This window comes from Suncus etruscus, chromosome 11, assembly GCF_024139225.1.
Source record: "Suncus etruscus isolate mSunEtr1 chromosome 11, mSunEtr1.pri.cur, whole genome shotgun sequence".
Lineage (NCBI taxonomy): Eukaryota > Metazoa > Chordata > Mammalia > Eulipotyphla > Soricidae > Suncus > Suncus etruscus.
In genome coordinates, this window is record NC_064858.1 from 98,964,221 (window position 1) to 98,990,737 (window position 26,517).

Consider the following 26,517-nt stretch of genomic DNA (forward strand, 5'->3'; position numbering starts at 1 on the left):
TCAGAGTGGGGCTTTTAAGGGATTTATCAGTAAAGCTAATGGAAATACTAATGGGATCCATGAGTGCTGAATAGAATCATCCTCCAGATGAGCCCCCTCCAATGTTTTGACTCATGGACCCATAAGTTCATGGAATTAAGTTGGACATTATACATGGATCCATACAAGGGTTCAAATATAAGATGAATCAGTTTTGCTTCTGTCAGGTCTTATTTCTGTGTTGTCTTTAAATCTTTTTTTGTTTCGGGGCCACACCCAGTGGTATTCCATATGGGATGCTCGGGTGGAACCTAGGTTAGCTACCTGTAAGGCAAGGGCCCTCCCTACCCAATGTACTGTCACCCTGACTCCTATCTATAATCTTTAATCTTAGACCTCCCCATTCATATCAACCATTTTTAAAATTCCATTTTTAAAGATCAAATGATTGAATAGACATTTTTCAAATGAAAAAGAAATCCAGATATGACCAATAAAAACATGAAGTGTTCCACTTCAGAAATTAAGAAAATGCAGGGCCGGAGAGATAGCATGGAGGTAAGGCATTTGCCTTTCATGCAGAAGGACAGTGGTTCGAATCCCAGTTTCACATATAGTCCCCTGTGCCTGCCAGGGCCGATTTCTGAGCATAGAGCCAGGAGTAACCCCTGAGCATTGCTGGGTGTGACCCAAAAACCAGAAGAAAAAAAAAAAGAAATTAAGAAAATGCAAATTAGAACCAAAATGAGATTTTCACATGGACCTACCAGTGCTTCTCAAGGCTACTCCTGAATTTGTGCTCCAGAATTATTCCTACAGTGCTCAGGGAAACATTTAGGGTACTAGGGATCAAATCTGGATCGGCCACATGCAAGGCAAGTGTGTTCACTGTACTATTTTTCTGGCCTCAGTAAGGTGATGGTTTTGTTTTGGGGCCACACCCAGCAGCACACGGGGGTTACTCCTGAGCTCAGCCCTCAGAAATTACTCCTGGCAGGCTTAGGGATCATATGAGTTGGCAGGGATCAAACCTGGGTTGGCCATGCACAAGACAAATGCCCTGCCCACTGTGCTTTTGCTCCAGCCCCTTATTAGGATAATTTTAAACAAATTGGTAAAAATGTTGAGAAATTGAACCCCTCATACATTTATGGTGGGAATATAACGAATGTGGTGTGACCACTTTAAAAACGAAAGTTTGTCAGAAAGCTAAGTATTCACCTTATTACTCAGTAGTTCTAGTTCCAGGTATATTTCCCAAAGGAAAACATGCTCACGCAAAGACATGTACATGAACATTTTGCTTGTGGCAAAATCATGCATTGACACCAAAAAGGAAACAACTTCAAATGCCCATTAACCAGTAAATGAATAAATGGTATAACCATACTGTGAAATATCATTAAGATATATATTTCTTATATATAATATAATTAGAATATCAGTCAGATTCTACTTGAATGAATGAAGCTTGAAAATGTACTGAGTGAAAGATGTCAGACACAAAAAGGCACATATTACAGAACTCCATTTGGGTGAAGTGTTCAGAACAGGCAAGTCCACAAAAACTCGGTTGATGAGTTGTTGCTGGGAAAGGGGGATAGGGGATTTCCTTGAGGGGTGATGAAATGTTCTGGAATTAGTGTTGATGATTGCACAACCTCATGTCTTTTACTAAAGCCAGAGCTGTTTTTAAAGCATTTTTAGAATGCTTTCCTAAGACTAAGTCAACTTTAGCTCAAAAGTGGTTTTAAACACTTAAGTGGCAAATTTTGTTTAGAATTTTAAGAACTTGCAAAGCATTCTGAGTTCTTGATGTCCATTTTCCCACGGTACCCATAGAAGTGAATATCTATTTACCAAGCATGTTATCTCATGAGCAATGATCATGTGATTTAGATGGAGACTATGAACCATTAAGAGACTTGTATCAGCTCACTTCTTTCATGAAGATCCAAGTTTAAGTCTCATTTTTCTAAACAGGATGGTAGGCAGTGTACTGTTGTCCTTATTTTATAGCTCAGAGATGTAAAGGACTTGCTAGATGTTTAATCAACCAATGATGCGATTTAGACTGGTAATCTACAACTCTAGACTTTTCTGCCACATAATCCTTAAGTGTTCTCATATTCAAAACATTAACATCTTTTAATTGTCTGTTGCTCACACCTAAGTATGTCTCAAGTCTCCTTTCTTTATCTAGAGTAATTTGAAACTATCAAATAGGATTGTCAGGTGACATGAATGAAAACATTAAGATAAGAATTTTGCTGCCATCAGAAAATGAAAGAAGAGGAATTAAAGAGATCGTACAGTGGGTAGGGAATTTGCTTTGCTTGCAGCCTACCAGAATCTGATCCCCAATATCCCCCACATACATGGTCTCCTGAGCCCCTCAGGAATGATCCCTGAGTGCAGAGCCAGGAGTAAGTCCTGAGCCCTGCCAAGTATGGCCCCAAAAAGATTTTGGTGTTGTCCTGATGAATGGAATATTAAGAAATACATCATTTGAAATCTCATTGAAGGCATTTGGGGTACCCTGTCCTTAGCATTGCCCTTAATATCTTCAAATATGGCTATGTGTGTGCACTGGCTGATAGGTTTCTACTGTCTTTATTACTAACATTGTAATTATAAAGGGGACGGGACATTCCGCATAAAGTGTGCACCTTACCTGTGTGAGACACTGGGTTCGAGCTGTGACGCACAAAAGTTAAAAAGAGGGAGGCCAGAGATAGTACAGCACATAAGTCACTTACCTTGCATGCAGCCAACCTGGGTTTGATTTCTAGCATTTCATATGGTCCCTGAGCATATGAAGTAATTTCTAAATGCAGAACCAAGAGTAACCCCTGAGCATCACCAGGTGTGAACCTGCCCCCCTGCCAAAGTTAAAAAGATGAAAGCTCTTCTCAGTTTTCCCTCCACTCTTATCCTGCTTGCCCATAAATTCCTGACACATTTCATCAGGGTCAATTGAACATTGACCTGTCCACTGAAACACGTAGAGGAACAAGAGTGCAAGGGGGGTAGTTCTCTGTGACCTCCAGAAAGTGAGCTAGACAGTCTTGCTGATTCAAGTGTCAAAGCTTCCCAGACACATTTGTACAGGTCAAGGAGGCAGGTCCCTGAAAGACTCTGAGGCCACCTCATGGGCCTGTGTCAAAACCCCAGAATTACTGACTCTGGGAGCCTGTGGAGAGTCTGAGGCAAGGGAGTGTGGGTTGTGTTCACAATTATCCCCAAGGTTGGGATAATTTAAAAACTTAAAATTACCAAGAGCTGCACTCATTGTGGCAGAAAAGCAAATCTAGTGATGGACCCAGCTCTGAGAAAGATGAGAGGTGGGGCACAGAGCATCTGCCATGTGCAGGGGCACAGGCACTGAATGCTGAGGGTGGAGCCCAGGTACAACCCTGAGCACTACCAGGAAAGAAATCCCTGTGCATTGCTAGATATTTATGCACACACAACTAATAACAATAAATTGCTATATTAATTGGCAATTTTGATTCCACTTGCCTTGTATTACATGCCCCATTACAACTGCCAATTCTGCATAGCCTCTTGAGCCCACACTTTGAACTGGTTACTCTCTTTTCTGGCCCTTAATCTTGGCTGCTCTGCTCTTGACCCTTTTAAGACTCTCTTGCTCTTTAGGATTCAGGAGCAAACTTTCTTCGTCTGCCCCAAATGAATTCCCCATCATCACCATTTGAACATTTCCAATTAATAAACTCAACATTCCCTTCATTCTCATTTAATAGAGTCAATCCCTGGCATCCCATATGGTCCCTCAAGCCTATGCTGCTGTGTATGGCAAAAAGAAAAGAGGAGAGGAGAGGAGGGAAGGAGAGGGGAGTGGAGGAGAAGAGAGGAGAGGAAGAGAGAAAAAAGAAAAGAAAGAAAAAAGGAAAGGAGGGAGGGAGGGGGGGAGAGAGGGAGGGAGGGAGGGAGGGAGGAAGGAAGGAAGGAAGGAAGGAAGGAAGGAAGGAAGGAAGGAAGGAAGGAAGGAAGGAAGGAAGGAAGGAAGGAAGGAAGGAAGGAAGGAAGGAAGGAGAAAAAGTCATGTGATTTGCTGCTACATAAAGGGACCTGGAAGATACCATGCTGAGTAAAGAGTCAAAGGGAGAGAGATTGATAAAGAAACATAATGGTAAATACCCATAGACAATTGAAGCAAAAAATGTAAGAACCAGTATTCAGTAGAAAACAAGCTCTTTGGGGGGGGGGGGGTGACTGGAGAATAGGATGAGGTGAGAATGGGAAGCAAAGGGGAAGCAGAGGAAAGCATTCAAACAGAAGGTAATATTGAAAATTGGTAGTGTTATGTATAAAACCCACTGAGCAACAATACTAGAAACCACAATTCAAAACTGTATATATTTTTAAAAAGTTCCTCTTGTAGAAGCAGAATGGTGGAGGTACATGGGGGTAGGGTGGGGCCATTGGTGGATAGAAGTGGATACTGGTGTAGGGATTGGTGTTGTATGCCTGGAACCCAATCATGAATAACTTTGTAATTTTATGGTGATTTTATATATAGTCTGTTTTGTTTTGTTTTGTTTTGGGGCCATGCTTGGCGGTGCTCAGGAGTTACTCCTGGCTCTGCACTCAGAATTTATTCCTAGCAGGCCTGGGGGACCATATGGGATGCTGGGAGATCAAATCTGAGTCAACCATGTACAAGACAAATGCCCTACCCACCATGCTATCACTTTAGCCCCTCATGGTGACTATATTAATTTTAAAATAAATGAATCACATTAAAAAGGAATAGCTGTTACTAATTTGAGAAAGGTTCCTTTGTATGATTTTTTTTTGGGGGGGGGCCACACCCGGCAGTGCTCAGGGGTTGCTCCTGGCTGTCTGCTCAGAAATAGCTCCTGGCAGGCACGGGGGACCACATGGGACACCGGGATTCGAACCAACCACCTTTGGTCCTGGATCAGCTGCTTGCAAGGCAAATGCTGCTGTGCTATCTCTCCGGGCCCTGTTGTATGAGTTTTATCTTGCCTTTTTTTTTTTTTTTTTTTTTGGGGCCACACCCGTTTGACACTCAGGGGTTACTCCTGGCTATGCGCTCAGAAATCGCCCCTGGCTTGGGGAGACCATATGGGACGCCGGGGGATCGAACCACGGTCCGTCCTATGCTAGCGCTTGCAAGGCAGACACCTTACCTCTAGCGCCACCTTCCCGGCCCCCTTATCTTGCCTTTTATTGGTGTAGTGTATTGTGTTAATTGATTTACATGTACTGAACATACATGTATCTCTGAGATGAATTTCACTTGATGATGGTGCATGAAAGTTTTGATGTGTTGGTGGTTTGGTTTGTTAAGATTTTGTTGATATTTTTGCATTGATGTTCAAGAAGATTAGCCTGAAGTTTTCTTTTTTGTGTGAGTGGTAGCTCTGTCAACTTTGTGCATCAATGTAAAGTTAGCTTCATAGAAAGACTGAGGAAATATTCCTGTTTCTTCGATATCTTAGAATAGCTTAAGGGTCAACTGCAGTAAATCTTTTCTGTATTTTGATAAAAAAAAAAAAAAAAAAAAAAAAAACCACCCATAAACCTATCTCTGGGCCAGGAATTTTACTTTGGGGCAAATTCTTGCTATTTCAAAACTCCCTTGCTTTTGATTGGCATGTCCAGACTTTCTACTTCCTCCTCATTCCGTTTTAGGATATTACTCATTTCTAGGAATTTATAAATTTCTTCTAGGTTCTCTAGTTTAACTCTAGAACAGAGTTGTTCATAGTAAGCTCCATTGATGTCTTGAATTTCTGGGAGTTCTATTGCAATATGGTTTTTGAGTTGATTTATTTGAGCACTTTTTTTTTTCTTCCTGAGTCTAGCTAATTGTTTGTCTATCTTGTTTATTCTTTCCTAGGACTGGCTCCTGGCTTCATTGATTCTTTGTATTGTCTTCTATATCATTGATTTCTGCTTTGGCTTTTATAATTTAATTTTTTCTACTAGTTTTTTTTATTCATTTGTTGTTGATTCTCTATACCAGTGGTCCTCAAACAGGGAGTTAGTTCACTGTCCCTCAGACCATTGGAGAGCTGGACTATATTAAAAACAAAATATATAAACAAATTCCTATGCACATCGCATATATCTTATTTTGAAGTGAAGAAACAAAATGGAAACAAATACAACATGTGGCACTCAGGCCTTAGTTTGAGAACCACTGCTCTAGACATTTAAAGTGCATTTAAGTCGTTGTTTTGTGTTTTTTTCCCTTATGTAGACCTGTGTTTCTATGAGTTTACCCCTGAGTGCTGCTTTTGTTGTGTCCTACAGATTTTAGTAACTTGTTTCTTCATTAGTATTAATTTCAAAGAATATTTTTATTCTTCCTTAATTTTTTCTTTGGTACAGCTGTTATTTAGAAGCATGTTGTTCAGTCTCAGGATGTTTAGAGTTTCTTCACATCTCCTTTTCATCATTAGTTTCTCACTCAGGCATTATGGTCTGATAGGATGGTTGATATGCTTTTTATGTTTGTAAATTTAATAAAACCAAACTTGATGCCCAGCAGGAATAAGGAAACTAGAGGTTGAGTTATTGAACCTAGGGGGCCTTGATTCTGACAAATTTATATAACTTATAGTTATGTCCCAAAATGTGATCTACCCTGAAGAATGTTCAGTGTATACTATGAAATAAAGTGTATTTTTGAAGGAAAAAAATCCCAGCTCTTCTAGTTTCTCATTGATGGTGCTTATGTTCTTACTGATATTCTCTCTAGTGGTGACAGTGGTATGTTGAAGTCTCCAATTACTATCTTTGTGTTTCTCTAAATTCGTGAACAAAACCCTTATAAACTTTGCTGGCCTAACATTTGGTGTGTGTCTGTTGATTAAAGTTAATATTTCTTGGTCTATTGTTTCCTTGATCAATAAGTAGTGTCTATCCCTGTCTCTACTTTCTTTAAATTTAATGCAATTTGGTCGGATATAAACACAGCTGTCTCAGTTTCCCCACTCCATTGACTCGTATAATTGTTTCCTATCTTTTAACTCTGAATTTGTGTCTATTCTGTGATAGTATGTGTGTTTCATGTTGCAGCCTGGTTCATCCTGCCACTCTATGCTTTTGATAGGAGAGTTTAGTACTTTGACATCCAAAAAATTATTGATATAAAGGATTGTGTTGCCATTTTAATGTTTAGTGTTGTTGCCTTTACAATTGGTTGTCTGGTTTATATAAGAGGATCTTCAGTCTTTCATTCAGGCTGGTTTGGTTATCGCAAATGTTGCCAGCTCTTATTTGAGAATGGTATTTTTTTAAATTTTGGGGTCACACCCAGCAGCGCTCAGGAGTTATTCCTGGCTCTATGCTCAGAAATCACTCCTGGCAGGCTCAGGGGACCATGTGGGATGCCAGGATTTGAACCACCATCTTTCTGCGTGCAAGGCCAACGCCCCACCTCCATGCTATCTCTCCAGCCCCTTGAGAATGTTTTTTTATCCTTTTTTTCCCATCTCAAAGAGAGCTACAGAAGATGGATTAAAACGACACTGAAGAAGCATAACTGCCTTACATTTTCTTCCATCTTTTGTGTCTTCTTCAACTTCCTTATCAATTCTGGTTTGTATTTTGCCTTTAAGTTCATTTATATGGTTCTCCACTACTATGGATTGCTAGTGTGTTCTTTTGCTCCCTCAATTTCATTTGTATGGAACCTCCATTCCTCTCAAAAGTTCTTCTTTGACATTGGTGAAGGGTGTTGGAACATTGTATGATTGAAACATCTATAAACAACCTTTAAACTCTGTATTTCTTGAAATTTAAAAAAAAATAAAGGAATCAATACAATTTCTTCTTTGAGTTGAACGTCTCATCTATTGACTGCCTAATTTTGCTTGCTTAATTCATTTAAGTGAGTGTTCATTTTAGGTCCTCATCAACCAGGGTTTTTGCATTTTGATGGCCTTTTGACCATGTGTAGATTTTCTGTTTCTACCTGCATCTGCAGCTGAGTTACTTAGTTTTCCCCATTGTTCCTCAGATTTTGTGGGTGTTAATAATGGGGGTTTAGATTCCCAGTTACTTGAGAACTGTTGAGTTGTTTATACCAGATGGCTACGAATAATACATCTGCTTTTCAGATTATTTTATGTACAATGCAGTGTTACTTGAGTGAGTCCAGAAAATCATCAACACTTACATTGTTGAAATAACTGAGAAGTAAGGCTGTATACTGTCTGAGAAACAGGAGTGCCACATCCCTCCTGTTCCCTATATAAGTCATGTATGTGGCAATACTTTTGCACAGATACATGAGCATTATGCAGTTTGGGGTTTAGAGGACAGATAGTTGTGAAATGGGTCAATTCCTGGTCTAGGAGTGGCTATGATGGTGCGGGACAGAGGAAGAGAGGTCCCAAGGATTTTACAGCAGGTGGCTGCATGGGATTTGAAGGTGGCGAGAACAATCTTAGGGTTTTTTGTGTTCAGACTTACAAATGCATGTTAAGTTTCGGGAGATCTTGAAATTTTGGACAGTGGCAGATTTGGGCATCAGTACAGGTCAAGGTTATTAGGAGATATAATTAGGATGAAGAGCAGTGCTAGGGGTGGTGTAGGGATTTTTTAGGGGTGTAGTACTGCTGTGCTCAGGAATGAAAAGGCAAATTAAATGTTGGGACGATTATTAAAATAGGACTAGTTCATAGGTTTATGCCTATTTGGGATCAGTTTTAGGTTATGGTTTGGAAGGGTTTAGGTGTGAAGTGTTATTGCTCTTTTTTTGTTTGTTTTGTTTTTGTTTTTGTTTTTATTTTTGGGCCACACCCGGCAGTGCTCAGGGGTGACTCCTGGCTGTCTGCTCAGAAATAGCTCCTGGCAGGCACGGGGGACCATATGGGACACCGGGATTCGAACTAACCACCTTTGGTCCTGGATCGGCTGCTTGCAAGGCAAACGCCGCTGTGCTATCTCTCCGGGCCCTTATTGCTCTTTTTTTTTTAATATAATTTTATTTTGATCATAGTGGCTTACATATTGTTGACAATAATATTTTAGGTACATATTTACATAAAATCAGGAGGGATTCCCATCCATCACCAAATTGTTCTCCCTACCCGTCCGTTTTTGTCTTCCCTCCCATTTCTTCTTCCCTCATCCCCAGGGCGGCTAGAATATGTGGTCCCTTCTGTATCTAACCTATTACTTAGTAGTCTTGCACCTGTTTGGTCTTGAGGCCTCCCTTATTCCCCCCTCTAACTGGAGGCAAGACCAGCTATTTCAAGTTACGTGGTTTTGCCTGAAAAAGAAAAAAGTAATAAATTGGGGTAAGAGTCTAATACCCCGAAAATGGGCGGAATCCTTCTAGTGGCTCTCATCATCGATTTGGGAGGTGAAAAGAAAGAGAAGGTGAAACACTCCACCAGTACCAAAGGAAGTGTTAAATATCCATTGAGGACTCCAGCTATATCGATAAGCACCACAAAAAAACAAACAAAAAAAACAAAACAACACAAACAAAAAACCAACAAAAACAAGCACACAAACAAAAAAACACACCATGGTCTTGAAATAAGAAACATGGCATAGCACATAACGAAAGAAAAGAGAGGAAGAGAAAAAATAAGTATAACTGGGGACAACAATTTCAATAATCACACCCAAAGAGAGAAATCGACCAAAATAGATAGGTAAATAAAAATAATAATAATAATAATAAATGAAGGTAAAAAATATATATATAAATAACCAAGGTTTTGTGCTTTTTGTATTTTTGTTTTTTCCCTCCTGCCCTGGCACAGTAAATATTGGGGTCATTTGAAAAGAAATTCACTTGGCCTAAAAAATATGGGGTTTCTCCGTCCTTGGAGTATACTGTCATGGGGATCAACTCTAGACTTTGCTCAGGATCATTTACTCTCCCGGTGGCGTTTTTGTGGTTGGTAGACTTCTGCTCTGTCCAGGGTGATACAATCAGAGCTCTGTGTTTAGAGGTCTCAGTATCTGCACAGATCCTGAGATGGGATTTATGATGAAGTCAGTCTTTGTGATTCTAGAGATTCTGTTACCTCAGTGTCATTTTAATCCATCTTCTGTGGTTGGTGATCTTGGGCTTTGCACTGAGCCTAGGATGGCACCTAGGTTAGCGTCTTTCTTTGTGCTTCCAGAAGCTCCATTCCGTTACAATTGTCTCTGCAGGACCTTTGGGACTGGGGATCATGCTTATTGTGCAGGTCATAGTTCAAACCCTAAACTAGGGCTTTTTTATTGGTCCCAAGATGTGTACAGTCTGGTCGTGGTTCTATCAGTCAGTCATCTGTAAATCGCGATCTTGGCTTTTGGACCTACCAAAGGGTGGCGAGACTTCTGTTTTTGTCTTGTCGTTAGCTGGTAAGGTAGGCTAATCTGCTCTAAGGTCAAGTTGTTCACATTTTCCTCGTTGTCAGGATATCATGTTAGAGCTGGCCCTTGTTGTTGACCCCGCAGTATTAAAGCTGTCCTGGATGGGATTTGTTTCCTGCAGCTGTTGTGAAGAGCTGTGCCGTTTCTATGTCTGGGATCCAGGGTTCAAGGCTGGATGAATGGTATCTAATCACCTGAGGTCTAAGTTGATTCCACATGACATATTTTCCAGGTAGGAGATATCCCTGTATTATTAACAACTGTGAGTTCCTATCTCTATTAGATAAGAGCTCTTTTCTATATGTAAGATTTCCCCTTTATTTAGTGTGCCTTTGCAGGGAGAAATGGTGCTATATTATATTGTCGGTGTATTTGGGGGTGGACAGAGGGGATAACAGAAACAGGTCACATCCCCAAAAACGATAAAAAAATAAAATAAAAAATGAAATAAAATAAAATAAAATAAAAAATGAAATAAAATAAAATAAATAAAATAAAAATAAAATAAATTAAAAAAGAAAGGGAATGACAATGTATATGCTCACAAATGTATATGTAGGACAGGCATTTGAAAAAATAAATTAAAAAAAATAAATAAATAAAAGAAAAAGAAATAAAATGAGTTAGCGAAGCTTTTAAAGGACCAAAGTGGTGCAAAAAACTACCTTACATTTGGGGGAAAGCCGGTAAAGATGTGGTGTATTACAGGTCTTATGCCTATGTTGGAAGTACAGTTTTTCCCATTGCCTGTTGGGTTTTTCTTGTGGTGTGTGGGTTCCCAGGCATCTTTCTATCCCACCCCCTGGCCTTCTTCAGTTTGGTAAAAATTTGTGGTAGGGAGGTCTTGGAAGAGTTCTTGTATTGGGGATACTTTTGGACCTAGGCCCGGTGTCAAGAAACAGTCCACGTTAGGGGGAGTTGGTAGGGAGGGCCACGCAGCATGAGTCCGCAGGGGAGTTGGCTGTCTTTTCTTGCAGGAGACTAGGTGTGGGTTTGACTGGGTGTCCCCTCGCCTGGGTGCTGGGTACTGGTTCGTTGGGTAGGAGGTCGATCTTGATGCCTAATAGATTAAGGACTGAGGGTGAAGAGTTTTAATATGGTGGGAGATCTGGATGGGATTGAGGGGTGAAGGGATAGTTAGATTTCCGGAGGGGAGAAAGGGGAAGGTATATGAGAGGGGTATGAAGGGAGAGAAAAGAAAAAATACCTTATAAAGAAAGGGAGAAGAGAAAGGGAAAAAAAAGTAAAGAGAAGAATAGAAAAGAGAAAAATGAAGAAAGAAAGAAAAAAAAAAGAAAAAAGAAAAAAAGAAAAGAAAAAAAAAGAAGAAAGTAGTGAGAAGAGAGGAGAGAATAGCAAGGGAATGCTGGATTGGTTGATTGTGTTTGATGAATAGAGCCTGTAGTTTAAGTCTGTACGTCGCAGTTACTGCTTCGGTGATCTGGCTGGTCACCTGCTTCAATTCCTAAAAGAAGGTATAACCTAGAGATAAAGTGTATGTTAAAGATTTTTCTCGCGGCCATCTCGTGGTGCAAGCAAGGTATGGTATCTCGTGTAGTATCCCGAGTTGCCATCTTAGTTTGTCCGCCCTTTGTATCCAAGGGTGCCTGTGGACAGAAAAGCTGAGAGGTTATTTAAAATATAGTAAGATAAAGGCATTAAAACATATTGTTAAGGTATGTTTCCATTGCAGTCAGTGATTTCCCGTGGTGTTCTATACTTGTGTTCCTGTATACGATCTCTAAGGGATTATTGTGGGCCTTTGTTGTAGAAGTCTGATTACATACCTGTTCTCTCTATGTTGCTGTCTCTGTTGTTGCTGTTTTCTTTGTGGTATACTTTGTAGTCAAGAGTTTGCGTTGTTCCTTTTTCATGTATTTTGGACACTGCTCCCAAGTATATGTTGACTATTACAGTGCTCGGAGTTTCTACCCTGTTAAACCTTGTTATTTGATTGTTAGGTATTAGTTGTGTATAAAATATATGTTCTAGGTGCTTCAGAATAGTGCTACCATTCTGTGTTTATCTTTTGTCTTCTGACTTACTTCGTTTAACATAACATGATCTAGGTCCATCCACTTTGCTGCAAAGTCTGTGATTGTATCATTTCTGACTGCCATGTAATATTCCATTGTGTATATGTACCACATCTTAGTGATCCATTCATCTGTTGTTGGACATCGAGGTTGGTTCCAAGATTTGGCTATTATACTGAGTGCTGCGATAAATAGTGGGGTGCATATGTATTTTGGGATGAATATCCTTCCAACTTGGGGGTATATGCCTAGGAGGGCAATTGCTGGGTCAAATGGCAGCTCAATTCTGAGTTCTTTGAGCACTCTCCAGACTTTTCTCCATAGGTGTTGGACTAGGGGGCATTCCCACCAGCAGTGGATGAGAGTTCCTTTCATACCGCATCCCCGCCAACAAAGGTTGTTTCCATTATTTTTGATGTGAGCCATCCTCACTGGTGTAAGGTGGTATCTCATTGTTGTCTTGATTTGGATCTCCCTGATGATGAGTGAAGGTGAGCATGTTTTCATGTGTTTGTTGGCCATCCTTCTGTCTTCCTCAGAGAAGTGTCTATTCATTTCATCTTCCCATTTTTTATGGCTTTATTTGGTTTTGGGGGGCTCAGCTTTCTGAGTGCTTTGTATGTTCTAGATATCAGCCCTTTATCTGATATGTCGAGTGAAAAGATTTTTTCCCATTCTGTTAACTGTCTTCTTGCATTAAGTAGGGTTTCTTTCGCCATGCAGAAGCTTTTTAGTTTGATGTAGTCCCATTTGTTTATATTTGCTGCTAACGTTCTTGCCATTGGTGCTCCATTCTCAAAGACCTTTTTGATATATAGGTCTTCGAGTGTTCTGCCTATTTTATTCTCGATAAACTTTATAGATTCGGGTCTGATTTCAAGGTCTTTGATCCATTTTGAGTTGACTTTTGTATAAGGGGTGAGGTATGGGTCAATCTTCATTTTCGTACATGTGGTTTTCCAATTGTACCAACACCATTTGTTGAATAGACTTCCTTTGTTCCATTTCAGGTTCTTGCCTCTTTTATAAAATATTAGTTGGCTGTATATCTTGGGGTTTATGTCTGGGAATTCTGTTCTGACCCACTGGTCTGAGGTCCTGTCTCTGTTCCAGTACCATGCTGTTTTGATTACTATGGCTCTATAGTATAGTTTCAAGTTAGGTAAGGAGATGCCTCCCAGCTTTTTGTTTTTCAGTATGTGTTTGGCTAGCCTGGGTCTTTTTTGGTTCCAGATAAATTTTGTGATTGATTGTTCTATTTCATTAAAGAATGGTGTCTGGATTTGGATAGGGATTGCATTAAATCTATATAGTAGTTTGGGTAGGATAGTCATTTTGACTATGTTAATTCTACCTATCCATGAGCATGGGATGTTCTTCCATTTCTTTAGATCGTTTTCAAATTCTTTCTGAAGTGTTTTGAAGTTTCCCTGGTATAGGTCTTTCACTTCCCTTGTAAGGTTGATTCGTAGGTACCTGATATTTTTTGATACTATTTTAAATGGTATTGTATTTTTAATCTCTCTCTCCTCAACTTCGTTGTTTGTATATAGAAACGCTACTGTCTTTTGTGTATTGACTTTGTATCCAGCCACTTTGCTGTAGTGGTTAATTGTTTCTAGGAGTTTTACTGTGGACTCTTTAGGATTTTCGATGTATATCATCATATCATCTGCAAATAGAGATAGTTTGTGTTCCTCTTTCCCAATTTGGATTCCTTTGATTCCCTTCTCTTATCGGATTGCTATTGCTAGGACTTCTAAGGTTATATTGAATAATAGTGGTGAGAGTGGACAGCCTTGCCTAGTTCCTGACCTTAGTGGGAATGCTTCTAGTTTCTCGCCATTAAGTATAATGTTGGCTGTAGGCTTTTCATAGATAGTTGTAACTATCTTGAGGAAGGTTCCTTCTAACCCTATTTTGCCGAGTGTCTTTAACATGAAAGGGTGTTGGATTTTGTCAAACGCCTTCTCTGCATCGATTGATATGATCATGTGGTTTTTGTTTTTCTTGTTGTTGATGTGATGTATAATGTTGATTGATTTGCGTATGTTGAACCAACCTTGCATTCCTGGTATAAAACCCACTTGGTCATGATGTATGATCTTTTTGATGAAGTGCTGGATTCGGTTTGCTAAGATTTTGTTGAGTATCTTTGCATCTATGTTCATTAGTGAGATTGGTCTGTAGTTTTCTTTCTTGGTGGTGTCTTTGCCATCTTTGGGAATGAGTGTGATATTTGCCTCATAGAAGGAGTTAGGGAGGATTCCTGTTTTTTCTATGGTTTGGAAGAGCCTATGGAAAAGTGGTAGTAAGTCTTCTCGGAATGCTTGGTAGAATTCACCTGTAAATCCATCTGGTCCTGGGCTTTTGTTCTTAGGGAGTTTTTTAATTACATCTTCAATTTCCTCTGAGGTGATTGGTCTGTTTAGGCTTTCTAGGTCTTCCTTGTCCAGTCTCAGAAGAGGGTTTTTCTCCAAGAATCTGTCGATTTCTCCTGGGTTCTCTATCCTAGCTGAGTATAGTTGTTCATAATATGATCTTATGGTATGTTGTATTTCTTGGGGTTCTGTTGTAATATCTCCCCTTTCATTTGTGATCCTATTGATTTGGGTGTTTTCCCTCTTTTTTTGGTGAGTTTTGCCAGTGGTTTGTCTATCTTGTTTATTTTTTCGAAAAACCAACTCCTGGTCTCATTGATTTTTTGTATTGTTTTCTTGGTTTCTATGTTGTTTATTTCTGCTCTGGTTTTTATTATTTCTTGCCTTCTGGTTGTGGTTGGATTTCTCTGTTGCTGTTGTTCCAATTCTTTGAGGTGATCTTTTAAACTGTTGGTTTTGTTATTTTCCTGTTTCTTGATATAGGCCTGTATTGCTATGAGTTTCCCCCTAATTACTGCTTTTGCTGTGTCCCACAAATTTTGACATGCTGTCTCTTCATTATCATTTGTCTCAAGGAATCTTTTTATTTCTTCCTTGAGTTGTTCTTTGATCCAGCTGTTGTTGAGCAGCATGTTGTTTAATCTCCAGGTATTAGTTTTTCTCCATTGCTTCTTCTTGACGTCAATTTTGAGTTCTGTTGCATAGTGATCTGAAAGGGTACTTCTAATGATCCTTACCTTTGTGGTCTTATATAGGTTGGCTTTGTGTCCTAGGACATGGTCTATTCTGGAGAAGGTTCCATGTGGGCTTGAGAAGAATGTGTATTCTGCTTTTTGGGGATGGAGGGCTCTATATAAGTCTATTAGCCCCAAATCTTCTAATTTTTCATTTAGAGCTCTTACTTCTTTGCTATTTTTCTGTTTGGTGGATCTGTCCAGTGGTGAAAGTGGAGTATTGAGGTCCCCTACTATTATCACATTTCCCTTCATGTGTTTCTCCAGGTTTACGAGCAGTTGCCTCACATATTTTGCTGACTCTAGATTAGGTGCATAGATATTGACCAGGGTTAGTGTTTCTTGATCCAATGTTCCCCTGATCAGTAAGTAGTGACCCTCTTTGTCTCTGATCACTTTCTTGAGGTTGAATGCAATTTGGTCTGATATAAGAATGGCTGTCCCTGCTCTTTTTTGTTTTCCATTGGCCTGAATAATTACTTTCCATCCTTTTATTCTAAGCCTATGCTTATCCTGTAGCTGTAGGTGTGTTTCTTGCAGACAGCAGAAGTCCGGTTTATTTTTCCTAATCCAGTTCTCTACTATGCGTCTTTTAATTGGAGAGTTTAGGCCATTAACATTTAGGGAGATTATTGAGAGAGAGGACTGTTGTGCAGTTGTGTTGTGTAGGGTGGCTTTTGTTACAATCGGGGGTTTGGATTGTGTAATTCATCTCTGAGTAGGTCGTTTAGAATCGGTTTTGTTTGCACAAATAGCTCTAGTTCGGTCTTTTTTGAAAATGTTTTTAGTCTGTCCTCCCATATGAATGATAGTTTTGCTGGATATTGGACTCTAGGTTGGAAGTTTCTTTCATTCAGTCGTTTAAATATGTCATTCCACTGTCTTCTAGCTTGAATTATTTCGACTGGCAGATCTGGTTTGATTCTTATGTCCCTACCTTTGTACTTGAGGGTTTTTTTCTCTCTTATTGCCTTAAGAAGTTCCTCTTTCTCTTTGTTTTTAGCCATTTGGATTACTATATGTCTTGGTGTTGGTTTATTGGGGTCTATTTTATTAGGGACCCTCTTGATTTCCTGGATTTGCCCTGAAGTTTCATTCCAGAGGGTGGGAAAGTTCTCTGCTATTATCTCTCTGACTACTTGTTCTTCCCCTTTCCCTATTTCCTCCCCTTCTGGTATACCCACGATTCTTAGATTGTTTCTTTTGTCCTTGTTCATTAGGTACTGGACTTTTCCTTCCAGTGCTTTGCCTTTTATTTCTTTGTTGGTTTCTTGGTCATTTTTTGTTTGCAGTTTTCCTTCGAGTTCTTCAATGTGTTTCTCCAACTCTGTGTTTCTGCTAGTAAGGCTTGTTATTTTGTCTGTTAATTCCTTCACTTCTTTTTGTATGGACTCTCTCATACTCTTTAACATTTCTTCTTTAATTTGGCTAATTCGTTCCTCGATAGATATCTTATACTCGGTAGCTAAGGTTTCTCTCATTACTTTTATTGATTCTTGCATTTCCTTCCTCATTGCTGCTTTTAGGTCACCTTCCCACGAATCTGTGCATTTTGGCGGACTTGGAAACTTGTTAGGGTTTGTCTCTGTATCTTCAGAACTTAGGGTTCTCTTTGATTTACCCATATTTCTTTGTGTTTATTGGTGTGCTTTGGAGTACTGTTCCTTCCAGTTTCAGCCTGTTTTGATCCCCTGTGGTGTGGAAATGGGTCCCCTCCCTGAGGGTGGATCTAGGGGTACTGTTGGGTGGGTTTGCTGCAGTTTGGCTCCTCCTGTGCTCTTTCTGTAGCCTAACCCAATGGGGGATGGGCGTGGCGGGTGTTCGCGCAGTCTGCGTGTGTGGGCGGGGCTTCCCTACCTTCCCTGGGGCAAGTGAAACCCAGCCGGGCTGGCGGCGGTTCCGGGCCCTTCCCAGAGCAAGAGAAACCCAGCTGGAGCCAGCGGCTGTTCTTGCGCTCAGCGTGGGTGGGTGGGGCTTCCCTACCTTCCCTGGGGCAAGTGAAACCCAGCCGGGCTGGCGGCGGTTCCCGCGGCCCTTCCCAGAGCAAGAGAAACCCAGCTGGAGCCGGCGGCCGTTCGCGCGCTCAGCGTGGGTGGGGCTTTCCTACCTTCCCTGGTGCAAGTGAAACCCAGCTGGGCTGGCAGCGGTTCCCGCAGCCCTTCCGGGAGCAAGAGAAACCCAGCTGGAGCCGGCCCCTTATTGCTCTTTTTAAAGATAAAAAGGCAAGTGAAATTTTCAGTGATTGTTAAATTTGGGCTAGTTAATAGATATTCCTTGGTCAGGATTAGAACATTAATGGAATTAACTAGTCTGAAGCTAGTTAAGGCTAAGTTTTAGGAGGTTTTAGGTGTTAGGTTTTTCTGTGTTCAGACCTACAAATGATTATTAAACATAGGGAGATCTTGAAATTTAGGAAAATGGACATAGTTGGGCATTAGTACAGGTCAGGTTTATTAGGGGTTAAGATTACAATGAGGGTGCAAACTAGAGTTGGGATTAGGGATTGTATAGGGTTTATGTATGAAGTACTGCTAAATTCTAAGATAAAAATGAAAGTGAAGTGTTGTGTGAATGTTAAATTTGAGCTAGTTGGTAGGGTTAGACCCGAGGAGGTGTTAGGTGTTGGGTTTTCTGAGTTCATACTTGCAAAGGAATGTTTAAGACAGGAACATCTTGAAGTTTAAGAAAATGACTGATTGCCCTACCACTGTGCAATTGCTCCAGCCCACCTTTTTATTCCTGAACAGAACAATACTTCACACAATCCCTAACCCTACACTGCATAACTCATTCTAACACTAACCCCTAATAAGCCTCTCCTGTACTGATAACAAAACTCTGACATTTTCCTAAGTTTCAAGAACCATCTTTTACTTAACATTCATTTGTAAAGCTAAACACAGAAAAATATCACACTGAAAAGCAGCTCAGACATAACCTTAACCCGAGCTTTAGATTTTCCAAATGCTAACCCTATCAATATACTAACTCTGACCTGAGAGTAGGCAGACCTATCAGTTACTCAAACCTAACAATCGCCCAATAACTTCACTTGCCATTTTATCTCTGGTCACAGCAATACTTCACACTGAAACCCTACTACACAATCATGAACCCTAATTCTGGCCTTCAACCTTATCCTAACCCTAATCCCTAATATGCCTGACCGTTCTGGATGTGAAGATCAGTCGTTTTCTTATTCTTATTATTTGTTTGGGTTTGGGGCCACATCCAGCGGCACTTAGGGGTTACTCCTGACTCTGTGTTCAGAAATCGCACCTGGCAAGCTTGGGGGACCACATGGGGATGCTGAAAATCAAACCTGGGTCTGTCCCAGGTTGTCTGCATGCAAGGCAAATGCCCTACCACTGTGCTATCGCTCCAGCCCTAGAAGTGATTTCTGAGTGTCGAGTCAGGAGTAAAGCCTGAGTGCTTTACTGGGTGTGGGCCAAAAACCAATAAATGAAGAAAAGAAAAAGAATAAAAGGGCAAGTGAAGTGAAGTGCTGGGCAGTTGTTAAAGTTGGAGTTGTTACGAGATGTATGCCTATTCTTTAGTCAGGGTTACTATATTTGTAGGGTTAGCATTCTGATTACTCAGACTGATGGTTGGTTTAAGTTTCCAGAGGTTTCAGATGTTAGGTTTTTCTGTTTTCATACTTATAAGTGAATGTTAAATAAAATGAGATATTTGAATCTCAAAAAGCAATATGGGACCATGGGGGAATCTAACTGCGGTCCATCCTAGGCTAACACATGCAAGGCAGGCACCTTACCTCTTGCACCACCGCTCTGGCCCCCTTTGACATCTATAGAGGTCATTCTCTGTATCTGAGTTAGGAAAAGGATTAGGGCTGGGTTAGTGTTAAATGTTCCATAGGGAAAAAAATGTTGCATAGGAATTCTATGTGAAATGTGGATATTTTCAGAGATAAACATGTAAGTGAAGTGTTCAGTGATTGCTAAATTTGGGCTAATTTATAGGCTTATTTCTATCCCTACATCCTGGCTAGTTTATTGATAGAATTAGATTTTTTTAAATGTGAACCTTTGGGCTAGGTTCACGTTTAAGTCTATGCATTTTTTAAGTGTTAAGTTTTAGATGTTAGATTTATATTTACTAAGTGTAGTAATGAATAATGGTATGCATACATCCTTTTGAATGCATATTTTTGTTTGTTTGTTTGTTTGTTTGTTTGGTATTGGTTTTTGGGCAACACCCAGTAATGCTCAGGGGTTACTCCTGGCTATGCGCTCAGAAGTCACTCCCGGCTTGGGAGAACATATGGGACGTGGGGATCAAATACAGGTTCATCCTGGGTCAGCCACGTGCAAGACAAATGTCCTACTGCTGCACTATCATTCTATCCCGAATGCATTTTTTTTAAAAGTCCTGGGAATAGACATCCAAAGCAGAATTGCTGGGTGATATGGCAGCACAATTCTAAGTTTGCTGAGGACTTTACGTACAGTTTTCTACAGGGTTAAACCAGACAACATTCACACCAGCACCGAACGGAAGTTTTTTTTCACCATATACCCCCCTCACCAAAAATTGTTCCTACTATTTTTGATATATGCCATCCTCACTGGTATGAGATGATATCTCATTGTTGTTTTGAGATTTACCTAATGATACATGATGCTGAGCATTTTTATTCATGTACCTACTTGTGATCCACTTGTCTTCCTCTAAAGAATGTCTATTCCTTTCCTCCCTCTCCATTTTTGATAGAATTTTGTTGTTGTTGTTATTATTATTATTATTATTATTATTATTATTATTATTATTATTTGGTTTTTGGATCACACCCAGTGGCACTCAGGGGTTACTCCTGTCTCTATGCTCAGAAATAGCTCCTGGCAGGCTCAGGGGACCATATGGGATGCCGAGATTTTTTTTTTTGGGCCACACCCATTTGATGCTCAGGGGTTACTCCTGGCTAAGCGCTCAGAAATTGCCCCTGGCTTGGGGGGACCATATGGGACGCCGGGGATCGAACCGCAGTCCTGATTCTTGGCTAGCCTTGTAAGGCAGACACCTTACCTCTAGCGTCACCTCGCCAGCCCCGGGATGCCGAGATTTGAACCACCGACCTTCTGCATGCAAGGCAAACTCCTTATCTCCATGCTATCTCTCTGGCTCCTGTTGTTCTTATTGATCTTTATGTATACTTTATATACCCTGGATATCAAGACTTTATCTGATGTGTTGAATGCAAATATGTTTTGCCTTCAGTTAGCTGTCTTTTAGTTTTAGCCTAAATTTCTTTTGCCATGCAGAAACTTTTTAACTTGATGCAGTACCATTTGTTTATTTTTATTTTGTTGCCTTTGCTAATGGCATTGTATCATTGAAAGCACCTTTGAGGTCTAGGTCTTGGATCCCTCTGCCTATATTTTCTTCACTGTACTTTATAGTTTTCAGTTGGATCTCAAGGTCTCTGATCCACTTTGAGTGAATTTTACCTATGGATCATTGATCAGAGACACTCTTTAATAAAGTACCATGCAGTTTTGATTACTAGCTTTAAAGTTCCAAATTAGGTAATGAGATACCACTGAATTTCTTTTTTTTTTTAAGACTTTTTTTATATCTTTATTTAAACACCTTGATTATAAATATGATTGTAGCTGGGTTTCAGTCATGTAAAGAACACCCCCATCACCAGGGCAACATTCCCAATCACCAGTGTTCCAAATCTCCCTCCTCCCCACCCCACATCTGCCTGTACTCTAAACAGGCTTTCTACTTCCTCATTCATTCACATTGTTAGGATAGTTCTCAATGTAGTTATTTCTCTAACTCTACTCATCACTCTTTTTGGTGAGCTTTGTGTTGTGAGCTAGAACTTCCAGCACTCCTCTCTTTTGTCTCTGGGAATTATTGTAAAAATGTCTTTTATTTTATTTTTCTTAAAACCCATAGATGAGGGAGACTATTCTGCATCTCTCTCTCCCTCTGACTTATTTCACTCAGCATAATAGATTCCATGTACATCCATGTATAGGAAAATTTCATGACTTCATCTCTCCTGATGGCTGTATAATATTCCATTGTGTATATGTACCACAGTTTCTTTAGCCATTCATCTGTTGAAGGGCATCGTGGTTGTTTCCAAAGTCTGGCTATTGTAAATAGTGCAGCAGTGAATATAGGTGTGAGGAAGGGATTTTTGTATTGTATTTTTGTGTTCCTAGGGTATATCCCTAGGAGTGGTATAGCTGGATCATATGGGAGCTCAATTTCCAGTTTTTGGAGGAATCTTTATATCGCTTTCCATAAAGGTTGGACTAGACAGCAGTGAAAGAGAGTTTCTTTCTCTCCACATCCCCACCAGCACTGCTTGTTCTCATTCTTTGTGATGTGTGCCAATCTCTGTGGCATGAGATGGTACCTCATAGTTGTTTTGATTTGCATCTCTCGGATGATTAGTGATGTGGAGCATTTTTTCATGGCACCCAGGGAAGGCCTGGAGTCAGGGGAAAAAAGACAAGGATGGCTGGGGGCCTGCCAAGCCTTCCAGCATTCCCCAGGCCAGGGAGAAAGGCTCCAGTATGGGGCCTCCCCAAACCCCATACCTGGCAAGAGCTGGTCTCCAGAATCAAAGAAGAAACTGGAGGCCAGACGTCTGCCCGCCCTCCTCCCCATGCACCACCCCCCTGGAGTACGGAGGGAGGGGGAAGCCTGAGGACCACTAGGAGTCCACCTGAACCCACTTCTGGCCATCTGAGCTGGCACCCAGGGAAGGCCTGGAGTCAGGGGAAAAAGACAAGGATGGCTGGGAGCCTGCCAAGCTTCCCAGCACTCCCCAGGCCAGGGAGAAGGGCTCCGGTATGGGGCCTCCCCAAAACCTATACCTGGCAAGAGCTGGTCTCCAGAATCAAAGAGGAAACCAGAAACCAGATGTCTGCCCGCCCTCCTCCCCATGCACCTCCCCCCTGGAGTATCAAGGGAGGGGGAAGCCTGAGTACCCTTAAGAATCCACCTGAAACCCCAGCACCCCTCTACCACCTTGCACCAGATCTCCAGGGCTTCCCCGGGCCACATGCCTGGGCAAGCCGGTGAGTTGGGCCCCTTGGTGGAGCTTGAAGGTACCCTAGGCTTTCCCCCATTATCCATTCAGCTCCTTAGGGAGGGTATGGGTGGGGCCCTGAACTTCTGGCCTCCCAGCTTCTTGAAGGATCTCTCCTTCTGGGAACCGGGAGTCTAGCAGGAGGGGGTTTGGCAGGCCACCGCCATGCCGGAGGCCTTCTTAACCAGGCCTAGTGGGGGTGCGGGACTTGGGTAACCCCAGCACCCTCTACCACCTTGCTCCAGATCTCCAGGGCTTCCCCGGGCCACATGCCTGGGCAAGCTGGTGAGTTGGGCCCCTCAGTGGAGCTTGAAAGTACTCTAGGCTTCCCCCCATTATTCATTCAGCTCCTTAGGGAGGGTCTGGGTGGGGCCCTGAACTTCTGGCCTCCCAGCTTCTTGAAGTCACTGGTAATCTCTATACAGTCTATATTTTCAAAATCGCACGGAGGCAATAGCACAAGAAACATTAATAGTACTCACTATCATTGAATTATGTTTTTATATATGCAGAATGTCCATTTTGTACTCTGCCCTTTTGCATACCCCTTCATAAGATCATATTTCTCTTTAACTTCCTTAACTCCTATCATCATTACTCCTCATTTACCCTTTCTAACTTAAGTACTGTAGAGTCCTAAGTCACAGATCAAAGTGGTGCCCTGGAGTTAACACCCACCCAACTATTTTAAAAGGCATAAAAAGGACACTTATGTCTCTTCAACATTTTATGGGTGTTTTCTTTGACGACTATAACTTTTGCTGAATATTTTCTTATACAGTGATAATCCCCCCCATGTTTTTTATCTTCTCTTTGTGAACTGCTCAATATGAAATTTGGTGTGAAAGAATCCCTCCGTTTAATGCTTATGTTTGAACCAAGTCATGGGTATTGTTGGAAATGTTCTTACGCCCCCATATATCTGATAGCACCACGTGGCTTTATTTCTTGTTTGCTTAGGCACACTAAAATGGGAAAATACTATACATACCAATAAGTTCTTATCTAATAGAGATGGGAACACACAAATCTTGTAGTGCAATGAGACCTTACACCCTGAACATTGACATAAAGACCTGGTACAGGCCTCAGAAGAATGGGCATTTTCCATTCACCCCTGATCTAGAGAAGACATCTACAAAACATCCAAGGTTGTATATAACATCACCTGGAGGCATTTCTCTACCAGGGAAGACCCTACAGCTGCTCTGACATCGATCTACTCACAAAAGACTTCCCTTAACACTAAGAAGACTTAACAAAAACAATGAATGGCCTGCTTACTGGACAGGGCTTGCTGTATTGCCCCTTAATTGTGAGGTTTGTCTATAACATCACCTGGAAGCAATCCTCTACCACGGAAGACCCTACCACTGCTCAGACATCGTCCTGCTGAAAAGAGACTTCCCTTAACAATGAGAAGACTTAACAATGACCTGCTTACAGGACAGGGCTTCCTGCATTGCCCTTTCATGGTGAGGTGAAATGAGAAGACACTCCACATCATGACTTCAATTTAGGATATGCAGATTTCAGAATCTTTAATACAGAAACATGATACCAACAACAGAGACTGTGTGAAAAGTGTGTTGGCACTATGGACAATGTCTTGGATTGGATGATAACTTGCCTGAAGCCTAGAGTTGGTCTTATGCCAAGAAACTTCAGGGGTAGGATCTCTTTGTATTTAGGCCAAGGTTATTTCTTTCCATGCCTCTCATATTTTGGTGAGCCTATGCAAACAACAATTGCCACTCTAACACCGTTTTTACTGTGCTCCTTTGACTCTAATCCTTAAAATGCACCCACTTAAAATTTGAGGTTAACTTAAGCTAATATGCATGTACATGGAAATGTAAAAAATACTATGCCTCTAATGTTTAAGGAATTATGTAAGTTTTATGGCTTTAGATTGCCTTGTGTGCTGTTAAGAAATATTATAATGTGCTACAATCTGGGGACTTGAGGGACAAAGTAATTGTACATGAAATCTGTTTTATTTATCTTAACGTTCTTTGGCTGAAAGTTCAAAGTTAAGATATAAGCAAGGGGACTTCTTCTGAGAATTATGTTATGGCTGATTGTCCTTCCACTGTAACTTTACCTTGTCCTCTTTCTTTCTTTTTTTTTTTTTTAATTTTTATTTTTATTTTATTTTTTTGGGTTTTGGGCCACACCCGGCAGTGCTCAGGGGTTACTCCTGGCTGTCTGCTCAGAAATAGCTCCTGGCAGGCACGGGGGACTATATGGGACACCGGGATTCGAACCAACCACCTTTGGTCCTGGATTGGCTGCTTGCAAGGCAAACACTGCTGAGCTATCTCTCTGGGCCCACCTTGTCCTCTTTCTTTGCATCTTTTGTTCTCATAATTCAAAATAAAAAAATTAAAAAAAAAAAAAAAGAATGAGAAAAAAAAAAAAAAGAATCCACCTGAACCCACTTTTGGCCACTTGAGCCGGCACCCAGGGAGGGCTGGAATCCAGGGGAAAGAGAGGGGTTAGGCTATGGGGCCTGCCAAGCCTCCCAGCACTCCCCAGCCTAGGGAGAAAGCCTCTGGCATGGGGTCTCCCCAAACCCCGTGCCTGGCAACAGTTGCATAAGCTCAGTTTTTCTGATCTGTTAGTTCAGTGTGAATTTTTTTTTTTTTTTTGGTTTTTGGGCCACACCCATTTGACGCTCAGGGGTTACTCCTGGCTATGTGCTCAGAAATCGCCCCTGGCTTGGGGGGACCATATGGGACACTGGGGGATCGAACCATGGTCCGTCCTACGCTAGCGCTTGCAAGGCAGATACCTTACCTCTAGCGCCACCTTCCCGGCCCCTCAGTGTGAAAATTTTTTATTTCAGTTGACAAATCCTCTTGATGCTTAATTGTGCTCCAGTCAAGTCTATCGATGCTTTTTAGAGCTCCCTGAACATTTTCTATAATTCTACTCCTAGCTGTTCCCTACGTTTAGAAGAGCCATCTTGATTTCTGTAAATATGGGGGTGTACTGCAAAATTATTCCATTGGTAAGGCTGTAGATTGCTTCTTACAATGTGCAGAAATGGAATTCAGGGGTTACAAGATAACGAAGCTCTGCTTTGTTCTGAGGCCGAGCTTTTCGGGTGTGGGTCCTGGAGAGATTATAGTCCTTGGTGTGTCTAGGCTGGCTCAGCAGAAAAGAGGCAGAGAGCATGGCACCGTTCTTTATAAGTCTCTGGGTACCCAATCACACGGCAGGAATTGGCCCCACATTCGTTGGGTGGGGACATCTTACCTGGAGAGATTATGGTCCTTGGTGTGTCTAGGCTGGCTCAGCAGAAAAGAGGCAGAGAGCATGGCACTGTTCTTTTAAGTCTCTGGGTACCCAATCACATGGTAGGAATTGGCCCCACATTCGTTGGGTGAGGACATCTTACCTGGAGAGATTATGGTCCTTGGTGTGTCTAGGCTGGCTCAGCAGGAAAAAGCCCGCCTGTACTCTTGACCTTCCCCCGACTGGGAATGGGGAGGCGCTCCGCACACCCCCGCAGTGGGGGCGGACCGCTGGCTACTGGTAGCACACGGAGGCGGAAGGAGGGGCAGCGGACCCAAGGAGGGACTCCCGCATTCCCAACGACAAACCCTCCAAACGCACCCCCTCGGATTGCTAGAGAAGGCCTTCCTCCGCCGAGGGGGCACCACCGACAAGCTGACCAGCTCGAGCCGTCCTCGGTGAAAAGGGGAAACGTCCACCAACGGGTGGGCACACCCGGTGCAAGCACAGCAACGCTGCAATGCTGGACCGGTCCCCTACACTACCATCGGGAGGCAGGGGGTCGGTTGGAGAAGACCACCACGCCAGGGCTGCCTGCTGCATCAGAGGAACCCCAGCCTCAGCGAAGAGAGCGAGGTCGGGCCGGATTCCCAGCCCTGCGCCCACCACGACACTGAGGCAGAAGTGAGGGG